Below are 20167 nucleotides of genomic sequence, written 5' to 3'. Positions count from 1 at the left end.
CTGGTAGAGTGCGAAGGTCGGTTAAGCAAGAAATTTTATAAAATTAAATCTAAAAATCACTACAGGAAATGAAGGTTTTAGTGACATTTTTTGTGGCGTTTGTACGGAAAACGCCACAAATATTATACATTAGTGGTGCTAACGGAAAATCGCCGCAATAGGTAAAGCAGTAGCGGCGTTTATGATAAAAACACCACAAAAGGTAAGCAATAGCGGTGTTTATGATAAAAACACCGCAAAAGGTTAGTAATAGCTGCGTTTGTGGTAAAAATGCCGCAAAAGGGTTTTTACTTTTGACTGAAATGGCGTCGTTTTTCACAGTGATATATCTCCCACACACGAATTATTTTCTTTCTCAGTCTTTTCTTTACTTGAAACCCTAAAATCATTTCCCTTTTCTTTTCTAGACTTTTCTTTGCTTAAAACCCCAAAATCTCGTCCCTTTTTTTTCTCAGTCTTTTTGTTGCTTGAAAACCCCAAAATCCTGCCCCTTGTGCTTTTATTTTAGCTACTCCTCACATTGAAGAAAATATCAGTCTTTTCTCAGTCTCAATCGACATTGTCTTAGGTAAGACAGTTCTACTTCATTTCTTCCTTTATTTTTTAATTTTCTTATTGGCTTTTTATTTTTGTGTTTTTCTTTAATTTCTAGATCTGTTGTAATTTATTTTCTCTTTTCTTCTGAATTCTGGGTTATGCTGGTTGGGTGCTTAGAAAATTGGGGTTTTCATTAATGTTTTAGTTCTTCTAATTTTTTTTAATTTTTTTAATTTTTACCCACCGAAACTAGAATTTGTGATTTACAATGGTGTTTAATCCATAAAAATTTCACAATATACTTTTACGAACCAAATAATAGATACCTTAAGCAATCTTAGGTTTGGAAAAAACCAAATCTTATCGATGGAAAAAACCAATTGTTTCAGCCCTAACTCACCTAGAAACCAGAACTAAAGATTTAAAACTAGACAAGCTCATGATGCACATTAACAAACTCAAAACCATCCTCAACATCCAGCAGCTTATGGCCCAGCAAAAGTGTGGTCCTTTTGTCTCTGTGCAACTGATGTCACGATGGAGAAACATTGTTGGTCTGAACGTGGGCATGGGTGAATTTCTTCACAAATATCCACATGTCTTTGAGTTATTTGTACACCCCCTTAGGATGAATTTATACTGCAAGATAATTTATTAGTTTTTGAAAAGTTTATTTGTAGGAATGAATTCTTGGGTAATTAGCAAAATAAATGCATACCTGCCTTTCAGTCTTCAATGGTATTGATGCATATTTATGCATGGTTTCTGTTATTTGCTTTCTTGCTATGCCTATTTATGCATGGTTTCTTCGAATTTGATTGCAATGTCCTTATTTGACAGAAAGTTTGCTATGAGGGAAGAGCGTTTGGCCCATGTAGGAACATTTGAATAATTTCTTACTGTTATTTTAGAAAAAAAATTGAAATTCTGTGGTCTTATGGTACAGTTCCTATCATGATTGGTTATCTTTTATGTAATTATGGATTAATGTACAATATTTTTCTTCTCTTTAGGGACTTGGAGGACGAGAAAAGCCAATTGCAGCACAGCTTGCGGCAACTATGCAACCAGCCGTGTAAGTACCATCTTCGAAATAGAATTTCTTTTGGTAAAGGGATCAGCATTTTTAAGTAATATGATTTCGTTCTCCCATTGTTTGAACTTTCAGGGTTTCCAGAAAGTCAAAGAAGTAAAAAAAATATAGAAAGTAAGATTTATTACTGAAGATTACTGATCGAACGTGACTTTTAGATATTTAGTAATATCTTAAGTAATTTTGTTAAGCCAATGTTGTGTTTTTACATTTGGAGCTTCAAAAAGTTGGCACAAGTGCTGATTGATTGTTGCTGGAGCTATTTAAATGTTGCCCAATCTTCATTTCTTACTTCTAGTGCTGTAACTATTTCCGTTGAATTTTGATTTTTTCTTTCTAATGCTTGTAGGAAAATATCAATTGTCTGCTCGGCTAAAGACAGGTAATTTCTTCTTCTGCATTATTTCTTTTTGTTCAAAATATTTGGTTAAAAGTTTCCTGACTTTGACATGTAATTTACCCTACTATCCTTTTATCCTAGCTACCATCTTCCTTTTGCTTTCCTGTTTGTTATCAGTTTTACACTGTTTTCTTTTGGGAAAAAAAAGGCAAGGCTTGGGTCTTTGGTTGTGTTATTATAAATGATGTAGACTGTAGGGTCTTCGGTTGCCTGGTTCGGTTCGGTCTTCAAACCCCAGTTTTAAGTGTCTTTGAGATAAATTTGAAAATATCTTGTTTCCAAGTTCGGGTTTGGTGAGATTGATAATTCAATATTATTGGTAAATTTGTTTTTATCTTGGTTTTGTGAGATTGAAAATACACTGTTTTCCCTTTTGCTTTTGTTTTTATCTTGGTAAATTTGTGGCATAAAACAACATTTAGTCTTTCAATTTGATAATATTTTTCAATTCATTAAATATTATTATTTTTGTCAAGATTAACTCTTGAACTTTTCTGTCAAACAATGTAACATATATATTTTATATCATCATTAAGAGAGGTTCACGTACACTCTGAGATTGTTCAATATATATATAATTTTGAAAAATCAAAAAGAGCTCTAATAAAAAATAAAAACTATAGAAGTTTATTTATCATATCATTAAATTGTTATTAATAATGTTTATTAATCAATGTTTTAATTGTTATTTTAGGAAAAAATTCAAAGTAACGTGTCAATTTTCTTCTTCCTGTTGTTAGTTAGTAATTTTAAACTGATAAAAGTCTAATTAAGTAGATTATTTAATTTACCTTTTGATTTTTAAAATTAAACGTCATTTTTATTATATTACATAGTTCAATTATGCATGGAGTAATTATATTACATAGTTCATTTTCCATGAAGGATCATCATTAGTGATCTATTTGGTACCATTGGATTTCATTGTTTAATGTACTCGGCTTAGAAAAGTTGTGTAAAAACCAATAAAAGTTGGTTAGTTATATATATTTTTAATAAAATTGAGAATGTCTTTAAAATATATGCATTTTGAATTCATCGATGATTGACCGTAAAAACGCTTACTTCCATTCAGCAACTTTATTGTTTAACTAAGATAGGTGAATGTACACATTTTCACTTAATTTGAAAGAATGATTAATTAATAATTGGAATAGTCGGTAGTTTTGATTATGATCTCGATTGAAGTGGCTGGATAGGATTCCGCCAAATCAATATACATAGATCCTAAATATATCTATACTGTTGTAAATGAATGATTAAAACAAAAGATGTTATTGATTATACATCATAACATATGTACTTTTAGCCATAAAGAGATGTTGCATTCTATCATTCATTGTACCATAATAAATACATAAATTGCATAAACAGGGATGATACCATATATCATATGGGTACAAGAATCTCATAAAGCATGCTAATGGTTTTTATGTATTTAGTCATCCATAATACGTTAACACTTCTCTTTGGTTAAGTATTCCTCTAAATATGTGTTGTTAATAATGCCAATTTATCATATCATTTATTTATTATGTTTTTATTGAAACAGTTAATTGAATCCCTACAAAAGAAGTATCCGATAGGCTCGTTTAAATTGTCTAATCAAACAACTCTGTTTTAAGCTCTCTTTAATTGTATTTGTAAGTATCTCGTATTTCTTACATGTTTTAATTTAATACAACATTTTTCAGATAAATCCATGTTAGTGATTTAAATTAAGGCATAATATCTTACATATCTCCTTGTGATATTACAATTTTAAATTTAATAAAAATTTAAAATTTAAATTAATGTTGATTTATTCAACTTAACAAACGAATATAAATAAATGAAGATCTAACTCATAAACTATTTATTTACAGCCTTAAATTTATGAAATAAAAATTTAGATTAATTAATCATATTATAAACATTGAGATATAAATTTGAGCATAATATAAAAATTAGAATTGAAATTTGACTTAAATCTATTTAGAACACTTAAGTAATCATAGTATAAACATAATATTTTTAATTGTGTTACTAATTTATTATTTTAAATTCTAAATTTAAATTCATTAATTTTTATATTTAGTTTTAAGGTTAAAATTTTCATAGAAAATTTAATTTAAATAATATTTTTATTTATCCTTAAAAGTATATAGTTTAAAGTTCAAATTTCAAAATAAAACATAATATAATATTTATCATAGAAATAACTATTATTTAATTAAAATAATTTTTTAAAGGAAAATAATATTTAACTTAATGTTAAAGTTAAGCTACATAACTTACATAACTTAAAAGGGTATAGTAAACATAATATTTAACTTAATTAATTTTTGTGTTTTTAAGTATAATAAACATAAAGGTGATAAAAACACAAATTTATAAATTAAAAGAGTATACTTAAAGGGTTAAAATTTAAAATTAAAATTTAAAATGATAATCATAACTTACATAAACATTTAAAGAATAAAAAAACTTTGGATCATAACTTGCATAACTTACATAACTTACATAAATATATATTATATCATAACTTACATAACTTACATAAATATATAGCATATCATAACTTACATAACTTATAAATAAACAACTTACCTAAATTAGTTTACACCCATTAGATACTTGATACTTGATATGTATTATCTATTTTAGTACAATGATATGATTTAAATCAATTTCAATCACTTAAGTAAATGTAATTTATTGTCAACTTTAGACTTCAAGAACTACAAAATGGATAAGAGTTTGATAAATTTGTCAAGGGTAAGCAACGACTATCGAAATGGAGTACAAACTTTTCTAAATTTTGCATTTCAAAATGCAAGCCAAGAGAATATGATTCTTTGCCCGTGTAAGAAGTGTGGCAACATCAATTGGCATATTCGTGCAGTTGTCTACGAACATCTAATTGTTGATGGCTTTATTCGAGGGTATAAAAAATAGATTTTCCATGGAGAGTGTACACCTCGTAGAACCTCTTCAATGATTAATTCGGCTTATTCTCATAATGCTTACCATCAGTCTGTTAGAGAAGATGACATGGAAGGTATGTTGTGGGATGTATTTAATATGCGCAGTCATGGTTTGCAATCATTTCCACCTGAAATTATTGCATCCGATGATTGTGATATTGGTGGAAAAGTTTTTACTAAAACGGGAATAAGTGTACCTGATGAAGAGCCAAATGGAGAAGCGGCGAAGTTCTGCAAGTTACTTAATGAAATGAATGAAGAACTTATGAGGGATCAAAATTTTCAAAAATGTCCTTCTGCATTCGTCTTTTTCACTTAAAATGTTTGGAGGGTGGATAGGAAACTCTTTTACACTGCTGTTAGAGTTTTTGAGAGATATGTTTTCGTTTGCAAAAATCTCTCATTCATGCAAAGATATGAAGAAACTGATAAAAGATTTAGGCCTTGGGTACGAAAAAATTCATAATTTCCCAAATGACTACATGTTGTATTGGGGTGATCAGAGAAACCAACAGTCTTGTCATGTTTTCGATAAATCTCGTTGGATGAATAGGAATATAGAAGATGTGAATGAGGATGGAGATGAGGCACAGTCAAGAAAGAAGCCAATAAAGATTTTGCGATACTTTCCACTAATACCAAGGCTTCAAAGGCTTTTCATGTCCTTAAAGACAGTCGAGTCTATGAGGTGACTTCATGATCTTGGAAATCATTTGATATTAAATTTCCATTAAAATCATGAGTATTTCGTACAATACTTGGCCTGTAGTGCTTGTTCCTTACAATTTGCCTCCATCAATTTGCATGAAGCAATCTTCTTTTATCTTATATATGATTATCCCTAGAGAGAAAGGTCCCAGAAATGATATTGACATTTATATGCAGCCACTTATTGAAGAGTTGAAATAGTTATTGGCGAGTGTTGAAACATATGATGTCTTGAGAAAGGAGAGCTTTTATTTACGTGCAGCTTTGTTGTGGACTATTAATGATTTCCCGGCTTATGTCAATTTATCTAGTTAGAGTACCAAAGGACGTTATACTTGTCCTTGTTGTATGACGTAAACATGTTTTAAGTGGTTATATAATGGGAAGAAGTTCTCTTGTATGGGGCATCGTCGGTGGTTAGATAGAAATCATAGATTTAGATTTTAGAAGACTCTATTTGATGGTACTGAAGAGATTAGAGAAGCTCCTGAACAGTCCTTTGGATCTGAAATTTTGTTCATGTTAAAATATATCAATTTCAGTTATTGGAAGATGAATCAACGACCCAACACACAAACAAAGAGAAGACCGAGGGAGGAGTATGTTGGCGATGTTAATCGGTAGATTGATGATGAATCTGATGAAGAGGATGATCCTAATGAGGCGGACTTGTGGACCAATCTTTTTTTAGTTGTCTTATTAGGAGCATGACATTTTGCGACACAATCTTAATGTCATGCATATTGAAAAAAATGTTTGCGAGAACATCATTGGGACAATTCTGAATGTCGATAGAAAATTGAAAGACAATCTTCAGAGTCGACTTGATCTAGTTGACATGGGAATTCGGCACGATCTTTGTCGAAACCAACTTTTTGTAAAAGGGTCGACTTGGATTTTGAAAACGAAAAAAATCAGGAGTCGCCATTGATCATTTTTATATGGTGTGATCGGGTCACCTCGTAATTTAATCATTTTAATAAAAGTTTAAATTTATTGAAACGATAATTTTTGGTCTACAAAATCCAAAAAATGGGTTCTAGAGTTGGTTATGCACGAGGAAGAATTAGCACCCTCGATATGCCCAAATTCGGTACCTAGTTGATTAATTAATGTCTTAATGTCGAAGGTTGAAATTGTAAACGAAAATTTAAAATACGATTCCTTTTTATTAATGTTATTAAAAACGCTTGAATAAATCAAAAAGGAAGCTAAAGACATACTTGTATTGTGGTAATGAAATGTCACATCTTGTAAGTTACGACACGATATTTGAAACCTTGAGAAAAAAGCTTGCCTTTGATTTTCATTAAAATTTCGTATATTTTGAAACTTGAAAGGATATTTTTCTATTTAGGTTTAACGAGAAAATTGAAACCTCGTAAGTTAGGGTACAATTTCTCGAATTTCCAAAACGCGAGATATTGCCTTATTTTTTAAAAGTTTTCCTTTTTACGAATTTGGATAAAATTATGCGATATTTAAAACATATGATAAAACAATATAATGCGATGATGTAATTACAAAGATGAATCCAAGACTAATAAACAGGTCATGATAAAAATAAAATAAAACAATAAAACGAAAGTGCATGATAAAAAGAACGTGGAAATGTTTACAAATAAATGAACAATGAGGTAATATGTACATATAAAAGGGTAATAAAATAATAAAAGTGTTTGGATAAAGGGTTGCAAATAAATAACTATTAATAAATAAATAACTACACAAAATAAATAAATAAGGATAATAAAATGCAATAAAAAAACAGAGAGTCCAAATTTAAATTAATAAGGACTTGATTGACGTTTAAATAGGATTTTTTGTCTAAATTTAAATAAAATAGATATAAGGATAAGGAAAAAGACTGGATTGAAAACTTCATAACAATTTGGGGAAGAATTCGAAATAAAAACAGATTAACGGGATAATTCGAAACATGCTACAATTATTAGGGAGCGAAAGGGAAATTGCCCCAGTCCCCTTTATGCGCAACGTTTTAACTGAGGGTCTTCACATGGTTTAAGGACCAAATTGAAGGAAAAATGAAAGTTTGTGGCAAAATTAAAAATAAATAAAATAGGATAGGATCTAATTACAACCATCCTCAAAAGCGGAAGGACTAAGGGCGCAAATCATCCATTCACTACAGAAACATGCGGATCCTATAGACAGACGAGTCGGGTCACGAGTCAGAGGCCAAAACGACGTCGTTTTGGTCTTTGAACCCAACTCTAAAAACGATGACGTTTAGTGGTTGCTATTTAAATCAAATTTTTTTCAAAAATTTTTATTTTTCTTCTTCCTCAGAAAAAAATTGAAATTCTCTCAAACCTTTCCCCTTTCTCCAGCCAAATGGGTCACCATCTGTTCGTCATGGCCGCTGACTAACGACGGTGACGACCACCGTATACGGCGGGCGAAGTCCCAAAAAAGGGGGTCATTTCGATTAAAACGACCTCCCCAAGCCCGTTCTGAAGTCGAAACCTCCAAAAATCATGCAAAAATACCCGAACTAGCCAGAGACCCCTCGACTTTCGGCCACCTTTCATCGGAGGTGGCTACCTCAGGCATCCCGAAGGAGGAGCGCAACCCTTAGGTACGCCTATTTTAAACTCCCATTTTATTTCTATGTTTTTTTGTTAAAATAGATTTGTAAAAATTAAAAAAGAAATAAATAAAAAAGAAATAAGAAAACTAAGAGAAAACAGTAAAAGATTCAAACTGTAATAGGCCAATTTAGCCCGGGCTGACAAAAAAATAATAAACCAAAAATAATAAAACAAAGTCCAAGTCTAGTCGAAAATTTTATCATTTGGCCCGATCGGAATGACCCATTACTTGAAAAGGTTGAAGTTCCATCTACAAGCTTGACACATATGGAAACATAATCTTCAAGGATATGCAATCTTAGATATGATATGCAATCTTAGATAAGATATGCAATCTTAGAAGATAAGATTTTGTAATCTTAGAGATTTAATTTGTAGATACCCTTTAATCTTAGTCGTTGATGTAATTGATCTATACCGTTGGATTTGGAGAGGCTCAACTATAAATAGAGGTCTCTCCCTTCATTATAAAACACTGGAGTTTGGAGTAATAATAATTCTTAAGAGCATTCACTCAAATTTCTCCTTCTCTTGCGTTCTTATTTTCTGTGGCTTGTTCTTATTTTGTTTTTCGTTCATCTTCGTTTCTTTTTAAGTTGCTTTCATTTGAGATGGATTTTGGTGGAGGAATTTCGTTAAATCTTCATATTCTGGGAGTAAGGCTGACTTAAGCTTTTTTTTTAACCTTTTTTATTTATCCATTTAATTGTTTAGTCATTAATTATTCTCTTTTACTTTTATTCGTTTATTTATCCATCAACTTTCTTATTTACATATTGTTCATTCATTTAACCATTCTTATCATTCTTTTATTTTTTCCATTAATTATATACTTTATTTGTTTTAATATTATGTCACACATGTTGTTTATTTTTAAAACTCGTATTATAAAGCATCCATTTTAAATTGTTTGATTATTTGCTTTAAATTTTTTTCCATATATTATCAATTGCAATTTATTTTTATACCAACTATTTTTCTATATTTTGGCCCTCAGTTTGGTTTTATTCTCATTTTTTCTTTTTAATTACATTTTAAATTCAATTTAATCCTCACTAGTTTAATTTAATTTGCTTGTGTTTTATTTATTTAAGTATTGATTATTATGTTTTTTTTATTTTTGAATCGATATTATTTGAATGTTTATACTTATTATTATTAAATGAATCATTAATATTATCTAAGTGTATTGTATATTATTATTTTACATTTATCATCTTTTATTATTTGTAATTTATCAATATTATTATTTTAAATTCATTGTTAACATTATTTTAAATTGATCATGTATATCTATTTCAAATTTATCATTAATATTTTTAAATTTATTATATATATTTTGGATTTATCACGTATGATTATTCTAGAATTATCATCAAAATTTTAAATTTTATATGTATTATTATTTCAAATTTATTATATATTTTATTGTAAATTATCCAATTCATTTCAAATTGTAGATATTATTTGTATTAAATTGTACATTCATATATATTATTTGTTTTAATTCATGTATTGTTTTAAACTTCATCCATATACATACTATTTATTTTGGATTATACATATTACTTATTTTCTAAATTATTTTTATTATTTTTCTATATAATGTATATTCTAATTTTCTTCATACTTCATTTGCTTAAATATTTTTGTATATTGTGTTTTATTAGTTGTTTTAAACAATTTATTAACTGATTTAATTTCAATTCATTTCATGTATTCATTTTATCTTAAATTGATTTGCATAATAGATTTTTTAGCCTATTACTTACTTCATGTTGTTTTATTTATGTACCCTTCTTTGGAATTAAGTTTGTTTTATATATTATTTCGAGCTCGATAATTATTATGTGTGTTTGGGGTTTGTACGCGCATATTGTTTAGTATTCTGCTCATGTATATTATTCCATGTTCATACATTTGCTTTTCAGTTCTGAACATTACATCATAGTTAATTTGATTATTTCATTTCTTTTCATTTCGAATAAATCAAATTTATATCATTTTTAATATTGCATTAAACCTTCGCTTTGATCCAATTTCGTAAAAAAAGGAAAATGAAGTTTCCAATATGTTGTCTTTGGAACGATGAGAAATCGTGCTCTAACTTACGAGGTTTCGATCTTTCTCGTTGAACTAAAACGTCTAAATATCTTAGTTTTCAAATATACAAAGTTTCAATAAATATTTTTTAGCTTACGCTCGGGAATTCAAATGTTGCATCCTAACTTACGGGATACAACATTTTGTCGTCTCAGGATGAGAAGGCTTTTTGACATTCGTTTAAATTTATCCAAGTACTATTTTAAGATATGTTATTAATAAAGGGGGATCGTTTTTAATCATTTCAAATTTACGACATTCGACTATAAGACATTAATAATCAATTAGGTACCAAGTTTGGGCTTTACGAGGGTGCAAACCCTTCCTCATGCGTAACCGACTCCCGAACCTATTTTCTCAAAATTCGTAGACCTGAAATCATTTTCAAGGTGATCCGATCACACCTCAATAAAAGATCGGTGGCGACTCCATTTTTTCGTTTTAAAAGTCGACCTCGTTTTTTCAAAATAAAAAATGGTTTCGACACAAATCAATACCTTTTAAAACTTCTATCCTGCTTTTTCGATTTACTAGTGTGCGTAAAAAAATTACAACAAGAATACTTTGGCTTTTATAGCCAAGTTACAATCCTTTAATTTCTATTTTTTTGTCCTCTTGCTATTGGCTTTCTTGCTGTTGTGTGTAGTTCTTCATTTTGCAGGTGTCAGACGCGTGTTGCGGGTGTGGAGGTGGCTGGTGTGCGGCGGCCAGGAGCAGGCCTAAGGGTGGCCTACCTAGGGTTTCTTTTGGCTGAAAATTTTTTTAAGTTTTGTGGGCTAGGGTTTAGTTTGGGTTTAGGGTTTGGGCTTGATATGTAATGGGTTAATTTAAGTCTGAATTGGGCTCTGATGGACTATAATTTTTATTTTGGGTTTTAGTTTTGGGCTCGGGCAAAAATGGGCTATTACAGCTGCCCCACTTTGATCGTTGTCATGTAACGAGAATGGAGCAAAGAATTTTAAGAAGGACCAATTTTACCCGGTCTCATCGAATCTTGACTTCTTGGTGCTCATCTTCTTCAAGTAGCCTTGTTCTAACCTACTGCCACTTTAGGGAGATGAGACTTGCGGTTTTAGTCTGCTCCACTGCAACTTCAGGGAGATAAGACTTGCTATGGTAGATTTAATCTAACCTACTGCAACCTCAGAGGTATATGATTCATTATTTTAATCCGCTCCACTGCAACTTCAGGGAGATAGGATTAGTAACTTCAATCTGCTCCACTGTAACTTCAAAGAGATAAGATTGGTATCTTCAACCTGCTCCACTACAACTTCAGGGAGATAAGGTTTGATATGATCTACTCTATTGCAACTTCAGAGAGATAATATCCGTAATTTATAGCTTCAATCTGTTCCACGGCAACTTTAGGGAAATAAGATTCACTATCTTCAGTCTGCTCCACTGCAACTTTAGGGAGATAAGACTTGCTATGGTAGATTTAATCTAACCTACTGCAACCTCAGAGGTATAGGATTCATTGTTTTAATTCGCTCCACTACAACTTTAGGGAGATAGGATTAGTAGCTTCAATCTGCTCCACTGCAACTTCAGGGAGATAAGATTGGTATCTTCAACCTGCTCCACTACAACTTCAGGGAGATAAGGTTTGCTATAATCTTCAATCCATCCCACTGCAACTTTAGGGGTATAGGATTAGTGGTTTCATTGACCTGTTACACCATTCTCTGGGTAACATGACCTGTAGAATCCATTTCATGGACTTATTTATGGCTAGTGATTAGGATGTCATGATTAGAATGAATCAAATGCTCATAACTAGATGTGTATGAATGATATTTGCATGAATGCAGATGTCACGACAATGATCCCTTTTTAATGCTTAGGTTGACACTGCTCGTTGTTCATCAAGGTTCTATCACTGATGTGTTACCATGCCTTCTTTTTTAGCTGGTATCTTTAACAGAAAATCCAAAGAAATAGTCACAATTTAGACTATTCTTTCTCAAATGTTTCCAACCCTTAAGTTTGGTTAGTCCTGACAAATGGTCTTGTTTCAGGTCCTCGTACTATTTAGAAGCTTTTAGAGTAATATGCAGAACTCTTTTTGCTTGAATATTATCAGTCCATTAATCGCTATTTCAATGAAAAATGCTTGAAAAAATTATCACAATGGACAAGATGAAATTTTATTGAGAGCAAAGCTTAAAATGAATAAATTAATCAAGATAGAAAATTTTCCTAAGATATGAAATGAATAAGATGAAAATAGGTGCCCTAGATATCGTCGCATGAGCTTCTTTGCACAAAACTTCTCGAGGACCCTTTGAACTTGATACGTGTTTAAATGTCCTAGAAGACTTTGTTGATGCCCTAAGATGTAGCACCCCTCCTTGTTAATTCGGAGAGGACAAGACGACCACATGCCCCACCTTTGATCAAAAATTTGAATTGCTCATTCCTGGGTTTTCAACTCAAAACCCCTTTGGTCTCAAGGTGCCCTTTTGCGGGTTTTCACCTTAGCCTCTCCTTTTTATTTTTCTTTTATTTCTTTTTATTTTTCTTTTCTTTTCTTTTTTTCTTTTTTCTTTTCATTTTTGTTCTTTTTTAAAAAAAAGTGAAGTATTTCTTGCTTGAATCAGAATTCACAGGGTTCAGAAGGTTCTTGCCATCCATCTTGGTCAATATCGATGCTTTTCCAAATAAGGCCTCTTTTCTTCGATCAAGTTTAGCTGATCATATCGGGATTAAATTTATTATGTTTCATCCAACTTAAACTCTAATAAAACTCAGAGAGAAGGAACCTCGACTTCAATGAGCAAAAGCACCTACATCCATAAACTAATGAGAAAGGCGTTGCCCTAGTAGATTTTTTTTGCTTCTACTGTACCGTTCATTTTGTGGCAATATGGTGTTAATCTCTAATAGACTGCAAGCTTCTGATATCGTATTGTTGTTCAAATTTAGTGCATTGTCAGATATGATCCTTTTTGGCATTCCATACCGACATATGATTTCTTTTTTTCAAGAATTTGCTGACTGTCGACTTTGTGACTTTGGCATATGAAGCAGCTTCCACCCGCTTAGTGAAGTAATCGACGACCACAAAGATGAATCGATGACCACCAGAAGCTTTTGGCGAGATCAGCCTAATGACATCCATGCCCCACATAGAGAAAGGCCATGGATTTTATTGATTCTTTGTAAGGTAGGATCTGTTTCTCATTTTTTTCTACCATCCTTAACAGATCAGGAGATAAGTTACAGTCTCGGTCATCTTCAAAGTCTTGTGGTTCCTTTAGACACATATTTTGCTCAAAAGGGGGTTCTGAGTCAATAGTAGGGTCACTCATATCATAGATATCTTGAGATCTATTATAGGGACGAAGGAAGATCCAAAGAACAAAAGAATCGAAGAATATTTATCTTTATAGTATGATTATGAATGAAATGGAAACAATAAAAGAATATTTGCTCGAAGTGAGAAACAAAGATGCATTTTATTGAAATAAATATGTTGGACATAAGCCTATCTCACAAAAGGATTCTTATTGCTCCTAGGCTTAGAGTAATAAGCGAGTTTTGGACATTACTCTGAATTAGGTCTAAAAAATACAGGGATCTCTTCCACAGTCTCATTGTTCAAAACACTCTCAAGTGTGTAAGGGAAAATGCCTCATAAATTCTCTTCCCCGGCTCCCTCTTCAGATATGGCGTTAACATTAAAATTCCCCCAACATTCCTTTCGGGCCTTTGGCTTCTTCAAAGAATTCCAACTATTTATTATCCATTAGGCTCTGCACCAAAGCTTTGAATTTAGTGTATTCCTGGATTTCATGGCCTTCTTCAGCGTGGAACTCACAGTAACTCATCATCCCTTTTGGTCTCTTCTTCAAATTCTAAATGATTAATCCCATGTCTATCATTTGTTTCAAAACCCATTTCAGTGGAGTTTTTACTACTGTAACATTGGTTTTGGTTCTCTTTCCTTCATTCTCAATTATTGCATTTACCTCTGGGTCTAGATGACTGGGTAAAGGATTTTCTGCCACATTAGGTCCTGATGGATCGTCAAACTTCACGATGCCCATCTTGATGAACCTTTCAACTAACTTTTTAAATGTAGTGCAGTTTTCAATTGAGTGTCAGGTTATTCCCATGTGGTATTCGCATTGGGCATTCGCATCATACCATTTCGAGAATGGAGGTTGCACGAGTTCTACATAGAACGAGGATACCACATGTGAATCAAATAGATTCTGATACAGCTCTCTATATGTCATCGGGATGGGTGTGAACTAGAGTCTTTTTGTGTTTGGCTTTGAGTTAGATTATTATCTTGGAGGGCCTTGATAGCTAGTGGTTATGGCTCTCGGCAGGCCTACAGTGACCAATTTGGAATACCCTTTATTATACAGGCTCAGGTTGCTCACTTCATTTTCCTTGTTCTTTGGGGTTGATCTTTCGACACTTTCCCCCACATCTATCTTCCCACTTCTTACCGCGTTTTCAATTATCTCGTCGAACATTACCATATCTGAGAAGCTCATGGTAGTGCTTCCCAACATGTGGTTAATGAACGGGGCTTTTAGAGTGTTAATGAAAAGTATCGTGGTTTCTTTCTCCAAAAGAGGTGGCTGGACTTGTGTTGCTACCTCTCTCCATCTTTGGGCATATTGCCGGAAGTTCTCACTTTGCTTCTTTTCCATATTCTGCAAAGTGATTCTGTCGGGTGCCATGTCTGTCACATGGCCATATTGCTTCATGAAAGCCTGTGCCAAGTCCTTTCATGAGTGAATTTTGGCACAGCTCAGTTGGTTGTACCATTTGGCAGCCGACCCAATCAGACTATCTTGGAAACAATGAATTAACAGTTGATCGTTATTAACGTATCCCATCCTTTTTTTAAAGAACATCATGATGTGAGCTTCAAGACAACTAGTCCCACTATACTTTTCAAATTCTGGAGTCTTGAATTTCGACGGGAGTAGTAGATATAGGACCAAACTCAGATCCTTGGCGTCAACCCTGCATGGTAATCAGCATTTTCTATTGCTCTAAGTTTTTCCTCCAGCCTCCTATACCGATCTTCGAGTTTTTTTGGCAGTTCCATCTTTGCTTTTTCTATTTCTACCATTTCATCTAGGTCAGGAACTACATGATTGGTTAGATTGTCTCCTGGATTGGAACTGAAGCCTGTAGGGTAGTTTATTGGTGCCGAGGTACCGATCTGATATTGTTAGGGTCTGATGTAATGGGTGCCCTTTGTGGATGCGTGCAGGGTTGGACCTAGACACTTATCGAGGTAAAACCTGGGGGATAGGCAGGGTCTTCATTATCATCTCCAGAGTTGACCGCTGGGCTTTTCCCTTTTCCAAGCCCTCCGGCTAGTAACTGCATTAATTGGTTTATCATACTTCTTTGGGATTCCAGTATCTAATCCCTCATCTGTTGTTGTACCCTCGCTAATTGTTCTTGCAGTTGCATTTGCAACTGATCTTGCATATTTTTCTGTATTTGTTCTAATCTTTCTAATCTTTGATCCATTTCTTTGGTTTTGTGGCGGGTATTGTAACGATATTTAGTTGATGGATTTTCGTTAGTTTCCAGGGTAACTGTAACAATTTCAATTAATTAGTGTTCTTTTGTGAAATTTAATGTATGCAATGAAATGTGATGCAGATGAATGGAATGAATGCAAAAAGAGGCGTTGATTCTGATTCAATTCTATTAGAACAACTTTACTAGAAAACAAATCTCTTTACATAAAATGGATATTTACGGCCTTGCCTTCATACTCCAAGCGAAGACATCGATCTCTTTCTTCATATCCGGATGTTAAGATCAAATATCGCGAACTTTCCAATAGATACCTCTACTAGCTTCTTTTTGCTCGATCCAGGCTACGACCCATTGCTCACTCATCCTCGTGACACTCGTTAGCTTTTTTACGAAAGCTGGGACATCGACGACTCTCGAATAATCTTTGTGAGCTTGAATCATCAGGAAACGAAGCAAAGTCGTGTACTCATTCATCAAACTATCATCCTTCCCTTGTTACGTTTTCTTAAACCCTATTTAGATGACCGCATTGTCTTCCACTTTATCAAGAAATCCATTTTCCATGACAAGCTCTCTATTTAGCAACTGAATCATGAATCAACACCTCTTTTCTATGATGAAAATGCAATGCAATCACAGTCAAAGCAAAAAAAAATAGGTCAGTACGTTATAGAAAGCTAAAGTGAGCAAGGATTAATAAACAAATCACCTATTTTGGTGACCAATAGGGTTTGGTGTAGTTCTTCCTAGGGTAGGCTATTAGGGCTCACTATATGCAGTTTGGTTCTAAAGTAAAGGTACCCGAACCGGCAGATTCCTCAATCCTCACCCATTATAGGCTCATATGGACCGAGTTCAGTTCAGGGGAATACATTTCCCTACGGCCATGCGGAGATGAAAATCTCACGAAGACATAGGTACGGATGTATCCCGAAAACGATCCACTATCCCATATGGAGGTGAAAACCTCACGAAGGCGTAGTTTCTCACTCCCACTTAAAGGGGTATAATCGAGCGATTATGTTATGCAATATGCAGAGATTAAAGGACTCGAACCAATAAAACAAACATATCAAAATGATGCAGACCATAAAAATGAAATACAATGAAAGGATCGTAAATTTAACCTGAATTTTCAATTTTTGACAAAAAGACAAAATGTAATCAACACATGGCTTGACTCTCTTATTTTTAGTCCCTAGTAGAGTCTCCAAGCTGTTTAAACCATTTTTTTTGTAAAAGGGTCGACTTGGATTTTGAAAACAAAAAAAATCGAGAGTCGCCACCGATCATTTTTATGAGGTGTGATCGGGTCACCTCGTAATTTAATAATTTTAATAAAAGTTTAAATTTACTAAAATGTAAATTTTGGTCTACAAAATCCAAAAAACGGGTTCCAGAGTCGGTTACGCACGAGGAAGGATGTAACAGCCCGATTTTAAGCCTAGTCAAAATAGTGGTTTCGGGACCACAAATTCGATGAGGAAAAATTTACTTTTTATTATATTTTTATAGTCTACAATTTCACGGAATGATTTCGTAAAAATTTCGTTCAAAAAATTCGACGTTTGGGCACTCAATTTAGCTAAAAGGACTAAATTGTAAAAAGTGCAAAAGTTAAGTTCTACATGTTAGAAGTGTCCAATTGTTATGAAATTTTAAATTGGAGGTCCTTAAATGGTAATTAGACCATTTGTTAACTTGTTGGATAAAAATGGATAAGAGATAAGTGAAATAGGATTTTTTTTAAGTTGGGGGCATTTTGGTCATTTAGTAATTAAAAGAATTAAAAAGGCCAAAATAGCCAAAAATTTGTCCATCTTCTCCAGGATGAACAAAAATAGCAAGGGGGAATCCATGGTTAGGGTTTTCAAGCTTCCAATCTCCATAGTAAGTGATTTCAAGCCCCGTTTTTAATGTTCTATAGGTTTTTGAAGTCTCGGTAGCTTAATTTAGCTTATTCTAGTAATAATTTAACCTAGGATTTATATTTGGAAAAATACCCATAGGTGAAATGTGTTTATTTTGATGTTTTATGGTAAAATATGAAGCTTGAAATTGTGTTGAACAATTTTTGCTAAGCGATTTTTAGTGAAAACAAGTGAAACAACAAAACTGGTAAAAATTATTATTGTTCATAAGTGCATGTTAGAGCAAGAATTTGTTGTTTCTATATAAGGGAAACTATTCAGCATGTTATAAAACATAAGAAAAAGGAATAAATTTTAATTTCTGAGCCTAGAGGCAAAATTGTAATTTTGTGAAACTTTAGGGGCAAAAATGTAATTTTTCCAAAATGTGATTTTTGGACTGGATTGAAGAATGTGAATGTTATATAAGCTAAATATGTTATTATAAATTGAGAAAGACGAGAAATTGACATTGATTGGTAAAAAATAAGTGAGAAAAAGTGAAAATTCTCGGTTGAACCTTCGGAATGAAAGAGATACGAGTGAAGTTGCTAGGTCACGTGTGTAGTACTATGTCCAGGCTACTACGTGTACCGGAATGATAGGTCGCATGTGTAGTACTATGTGCAGGCTACTATGCGTACCAGATAGCTTCGATCACGTGTGTAGTACTATGTGCAGGCTACTACGTGTATCGGATGAAAATGGTCACATGTGTAGTACTATGTGCAGGCTACTATGTGAACCGGGTATCACTTATTATAAGGTGGTTGCTATGTGTTGATTCCACCGTGTATCTATTATTATTCCAAAGTGTTCATCGGGAAATTGACTAAGTGTAATTGAGTGATGAATATATATGTAGAATTGAATTGAAGATTGACTTGAAATTCGAAATGAGAAATGAGAAATTGGATAGCTTTGAATATAATGATAAATTGAATGAATTGTATATGAATTGAAATGAACTATTGGAATGAGATGTGAAAAAATTCAATAAAATTTAGATAGTGAAAAAGTGAAATTATGAAAGAATACATTGTACAACAAAACAGTTTAGACAGCAACAGTTGTGTGACTTTGAAAAGTCACCAAAAATGGTGAAAATTGAATTAGAGAGTGAATAAGATATGAAATGAAATATTAATGAGTCTATTTTTACATAAAAGAAACAAAGCAAGCAAAAGAGTTATGTACTTTGAGATATTTGAATTTTAGTGAGGCAGGGTCGGATTGATTTTGGAATCCCCTGTTCTGACTTTGGAAAAAAATTAAAAATTTTTAAAAAATAATTATGAGTTATAATTTATATTCTTAGAATCCTTAATAATTTTATTTTCAAAGGAAACAAACGGAAATATTATCCGAATTTTGTACATGAGACAATTCATTTTTAGTGAAGAGAGGTCTGAGATGTTGAGCAGTGAAACAGGGGTGACTTTAAAGAATAAACTGTACTAATTTTCCAAGTAAAAAATTCTGAAAATTTTATGGTAAGAAGATATATGAGTCTATTTTCGGAGAAAATTAACGGATCTTAATTTGAAGCTCTGCAGATTCGGATAAAAATGATTTAGTGACTCTGACTCAAATTGATAGCTTTGAATTTAAATATACGTGAATAGTGAAATTATGTATAATGCTATTTGAGCATGTTATATACATAAAGGATGTGGGATGGAGACGAGGAGGAGGACAATAAAGTATATGAATGAATTTTGTATAATTGGTTATATGCCTGATTATAATCGATAATCGTTGAAATAGGAGTGGTGTTTATATTGGTGCATTACTGGTCATGGTAAGCTCATGAGAGAAAATAAAGTTTCATAGCATATGTGTGTGGTATATTTGGCATGAAGTGATATCATAATTGACTCATGAATTAACTCATGTTGGTAAGTTGATGCATAATTATAGTATTCAAATATATACATATTTGTAATATTTTGCTATGTGATTCGGAAAAAGGGTAATAAATAGCATAATGAAAATTCAGCCATGGTGCTAGTTTATGTTAAAGGAGTGTTTTATAGCATATCTTAAGTAATGGAATGTTATAAATTTTGAGGTTAATTTGCTAGTCAAATAAATGAAAAAAGAATTGATTGCATATTCGTAATTTTGACATATGCTTGGTATATGAAACGTAATAATATATGCTTGAATAAACTTTAAGTATTCGAATGACATGGATTTGATGGTGATAAGAATCGAATATTGAATTCATGAAGCACAGGTGATGTATTATTGTTGTGTGATAGCTTGGTTCGACAAATTGATTAGGTAAATGGTAAGTGGAAGCATTTATGGAT

General features: G+C 32.4%; 1 long non-coding RNA gene across 1 annotated transcript; it reads left to right on the top strand.

Annotated features, from left to right (window-relative positions):
• Positions 1-379: 379 nt before the first annotated feature.
• On the top strand, positions 380-3685 carry LOC105798466 (uncharacterized). Its single transcript, XR_001135124.2, has 5 exons — positions 380-568; positions 1551-1612; positions 1706-1744; positions 1980-2012; positions 3583-3685. It is a non-coding gene; the product is annotated as an uncharacterized LOC105798466 (long non-coding RNA).
• Positions 3686-20167: the final 16482 nt, after the last annotated feature.

Source organism: Gossypium raimondii, chromosome 9 (genome assembly GCF_025698545.1).
Source record: "Gossypium raimondii isolate GPD5lz chromosome 9, ASM2569854v1, whole genome shotgun sequence".
In the NCBI taxonomy this organism is placed as follows: Eukaryota; Viridiplantae; Streptophyta; class Magnoliopsida; order Malvales; family Malvaceae; genus Gossypium; species Gossypium raimondii.
Note: the sequence above shows the minus strand (reverse complement) of the source record. Positions and strands in the feature narration are given on the sequence as shown.